Source organism: Elgaria multicarinata, chromosome 5, assembly GCF_023053635.1.
Source record: "Elgaria multicarinata webbii isolate HBS135686 ecotype San Diego chromosome 5, rElgMul1.1.pri, whole genome shotgun sequence".
In the NCBI taxonomy this organism is placed as follows: Eukaryota; Metazoa; Chordata; class Lepidosauria; order Squamata; family Anguidae; genus Elgaria; species Elgaria multicarinata.
This window is the reverse complement of record NC_086175.1, coordinates 9,290,875-9,295,186: the sequence shown is the minus strand read 5'-3', so window position 1 is coordinate 9,295,186 and position 4,312 is coordinate 9,290,875. Positions and strand designations below refer to the sequence as shown.

The following is a 4,312-nucleotide window of genomic DNA, read 5'->3' as shown; positions in this document are numbered from 1 at the left end:
CAGGGTGGGGGTGGGGGTGGGGGTCTCTCCAAGTGTAACAGGAAATTATCTCTAATTCACTAACACTTTCCATGTGAGTGCCCAATTGTATGTCTTTACAGATTTTTTTTTAATTATTATTATTATTATTATTATTATTATTATTATTATTATTTATTGCATTTTTATACCGCCCAACAGCCAAAGCTCCTTGGACGGTTCACAAAAACTAAAACCATTCAAAGTATAAAACAAACAGTATAAAAACATGATATAAAATACACATTAAAAATTGATTAAAAACATACCATACATGATTAAAACATCTTTAAAACATTAAAACACCTTTAAAACATTCTAAAATTTCACTGGATAGGCCTGCCGGAATAGATCGGTCTTTATTGCTTTTTTAAATTCTAAAAGACCGTCAAGTTGATGAATTTCCTCCGGCAGGCCATTCCACAGTCTGGGAACAGCAGAAGAGAAGGTCCTCTGGGTAACAGTTGTTAATCTAGTTTGTACTAGCTGAAGTAGATTCTTCCCAGAGGACCTGAGTGTGTGTGGCGGATTGTATAGGAGAAGGCGATCCCGCAGGTAGCCTGGATCCAAACCATGTAGGGCTTTAAAGGTGATAGCCAACACTTTGTACTTCACCCAGATTTATTACTTCTTTGCCAGATTCCATTAAGGAATAAGTAGCAGACAAAAAATTCTAACCAAATGAAAGAAAAAGCAGAAAGAAACACCTGAGTAAAACCTAAGAAAATATGTGCATGCCAGATATCTAAAAGGGAGAAGATGCATTATTAGCAAAACATATCAAGAGTGATGGTAGAAGTCCCTTTTCCCAACTCAGCCAGTACAGCTTGAGCGAGAGAATCAGCAGTTGCGGTGGGGAGGAGGGGAATAAAGGCCTCATGTGAAGGGCCACGTGAGGCAGGGATGGGGCCAAGCCTGTAAAGGCCAGTCCTGCCAGTGGTGGGATGTGTGGGAATTTGATATAGCAGAACAGGGATGGTGACCTCTCCTTTCGGTGATTGGCATGTCTGGAGCTCCTGCTCCTCGTGAGTTTTACAGCTCCCGTGCCAGGATATGGCATGCCTTTGGAGAGCTTCCTGCCTCATCTACTCAGAGTTCTACAGCTTTGAGTGAGAAGGACATGGGGTGGTCTCCCCACACTCTTGAAGTGTCAGATAAGAGAGGGGGTGGGTTTACCCAACTCCTGGCTTACGAAAGTGGCTCACCCATAATGCCAGGCAAGTTGCCTGAGGTAAGGACATATAGATATCCGCACTTTTCACATGCAGATCCAGGAGGGGTTGAATATCCGTTATAGTTTAATTAAAGAGGCCTTAGTTTATCCCAAATTCTGGTGTCCATATCTTTATTCCATGCTTCCTTCTCCACTCGCAAATGCTGCTGGTTTTATTCTGGTTTTATTCCAGTGTTGGTTTTATTTTATGCATTTTTTAAATTCTATGATTGTTGGGTTTTTGTTTTGTTTTTAAGAACACTTATAAACTGCTCAGAAACTTTTTGAATTGTGTGGTACATAAATATTGCAAAACTAAATTACTCCCACAGATCCTGTATGGGGCACCCGTATGGGCCCACGCAGATATTACACCATTAGCGATTGAGCAACATAACTTTCTAACCAGAGCGCTTGGGGTCCCCAGATCAAAATCCAAAGATATTGTCTGGCTGGAAACAGCGTGTCACTCAATTCAAACGTTAACTCTAAAAGCAGCAATCTCCTTCTGGCTAAAGATACTGTTCCAGTTGGTTTCTCCACTGGTTATGGCCACACACGAGGATATGGGGAAAGATTCATGGGCAGAAAAGATTAGCTATTCTGTATCCAAATTGGGCTGCTCACAAGTTTACCTCCTTACAAAGAGGTTTGATGGGGCTAAAGAGAAGATCTCAAGAAGACTGTATGATTGTGAAATACAATCACCATTGGCTGTCATCAAAGCGAGCCAATCAAATACGATATACAAAAGTATAATTATTGCCCCGGGAAAAGTTCCTTTATACTTGACTTCTGTTACCTCACACGAGTTGAGATGGTTATTTACCCGGTGCAGGTTAAATTCACTCCAGTTAATGGAGGTGAAAGCGCGTTATAGGATCCATCCACGCACTAAAGCTGACTGCCCAGCTAGCTGCCCCAAAATTGAGGATATGACACACTTTCTAGTTGAGTGTCCAGTGTATGTCGAGCTGAGGAAGCAATACCTTGAGCCCCTGATTCCTGCATTCAACCACATGTCACCTAATAATGTACCTCAGATATTATTGTTAGGCTTTGATCACTATATATCATTCAGGACTGCCAAATTTGTACAGCAGGCGCTGGAGGTAAGGAAACTTTTGTTTGCCATATAGGTTCAAATTTTACTAATCTGAGATTACATGCGGGCCAGTACTGGTACTGCAATTGAGCCTACTATCAGTTTTTTATTATTATCTTGTATTATTCCTCTGATTGTGGTGAGACGGTGTATGGACATGCTATTATGTTATTATGTTAATGTTATTTTGCTACTATTTTATTTGTTTGTGATTGGCCTGTTCGGCTAACAAGCAATAAAGATTGATTGACTATTTCAAATAATGAAAAAAAGAATTAACATAATCTTTGAAAGCTCATTGTAGCCTGCATTTGATTCTTTCCATGTCTCTTTAGCAAGGCAGCCATATTTACATATCCAGCAGATAATTCTTAAAGAACATGGGATTGAATTTCCTAACCTGACTCCTCTAGGTGTTTGAGGACTCATTCAGATCCTGGGAATGGACTACAAAATGGTGGGGCAGGGGCGTAGGCTTGTTGAGCATGTGTTCCACCACTGGATATGAGAAGTAAGTTGTAGCATGTATTCACAATTCATCAGATTTTCATGATCCTTCCATCTAAATGGGGTTTTGAGAAGACATTGGACATGATGAATACATCAAGAAGTATCATATTGAGTGGGGGCTGTCTATACGTGTTAAAAGCCCCATGGTGGCTGCATGGTGGCTCTACACTCATTATACGACACAGCAGCTACCTCGAAGACACTGCAGGGCTTTCCTGTGAAACTACGCATTTAAAAAGTCTGTGACTTTTTAACCCACTGAATGTGGGGTCATAGCTAGACCTAAGGTTTATCCCTGGATCATCCAGGGGTCAAATCTGTTCTTCTAAGTGACACACAGGGGATCCAGTGCTCAGGCAGGGGCGAAACCTGGATGATCCCAGGATAAACCTTAGGTCTAGCTGTGGCCTGAGTTAGCATGTTGTGTGAATAGCCCCACTGTGAACCACAACTTTTGTCTAGCAATTTTTATATGATCCATATGTTGTTCATGTGGCATGATCCGGTTCCTACTACTCCAATGCAATGAAATTATTAATTTATCAGATCATTCCATTTTCACAAAATGTAAGATTGATTTGGTCTTCAACACATAACTCCATCAACACAGGAGGAACATAGGAAGCTGACTTATACCGAGCCAGACCATGGGTGCATCTAGCCCAGTATTGTCAACACTGACTGGCAGCACCTGTCCAGGGTTTCAGGCAGGAGCTTTTTCCAGACCTACGTGGAAAAGCCAGGAATTGAACTTGGGATCTTCTGCATGCCAGGCAGGTGCTCTACCACTGAGCCAGAGTCCCTCCCAACAAGTAGGATCTGGTATGCTTTCTGAACATGATTTACATTTGTAAGTAGTTGTGGCAGTAGGAGTGCGCTAAGAATGTACATAAAGCTATATGCCAAAACAGAAACAAAACAAAACACTGCCCTCTAGGGGTTTACAATCTAAAGCAACTTTCCCTATCACTATTGGTCACGTATTTTATGGCGTTTGCATTTGTGTTGTACCCCGCCTCTATCTGGAGGGAGAGGCAGGAAACCAATAAATATATGATGATGATAATAATGATGGCTGGATTTAATGGAATTTTTAGTCCAACATATGCGAAGGTTAAGGAAGGCTGACCTAAAGTTTGACCGTGAGGAGAGGATTATGGTTTGGACCGTCTTATTCTATTATGTACAGTGCTAGTGTGTGTGTGGGGGGGGGGAATTGTTGCCATTGGGGGGGAAATGCAACAGCACATACTATGTTGTTACGTTTTATACCAAACTTCCTAGCCATCACTGAGTTGAGAAGGTAAGTGTTCAAAAATAATTGTTAGAGATTATACTACTTCTAATTGGGAAAAATAGAAGGCAAGGTATATAGTCTATGTACATATATAGATTTGTCCAGGTCAAAAGCTCATCTGTATGACAAACCCTGTCTTCATCTACAGTTCTTGATTACTACTCTAGTT

General features: G+C 41.1%; 1 non-coding gene across 1 annotated transcript; it reads right to left on the bottom strand.

The window, feature by feature from the left end:
• Positions 1 to 3,577: 3,577 nt before the first annotated feature.
• TRNAA-GGC (transfer RNA alanine (anticodon GGC)) lies at positions 3,578 to 3,653 on the bottom strand. The gene has a single exon. It is a non-coding gene; the product is annotated as a tRNA-Ala (tRNA).
• Positions 3,654 to 4,312: the final 659 nt, after the last annotated feature.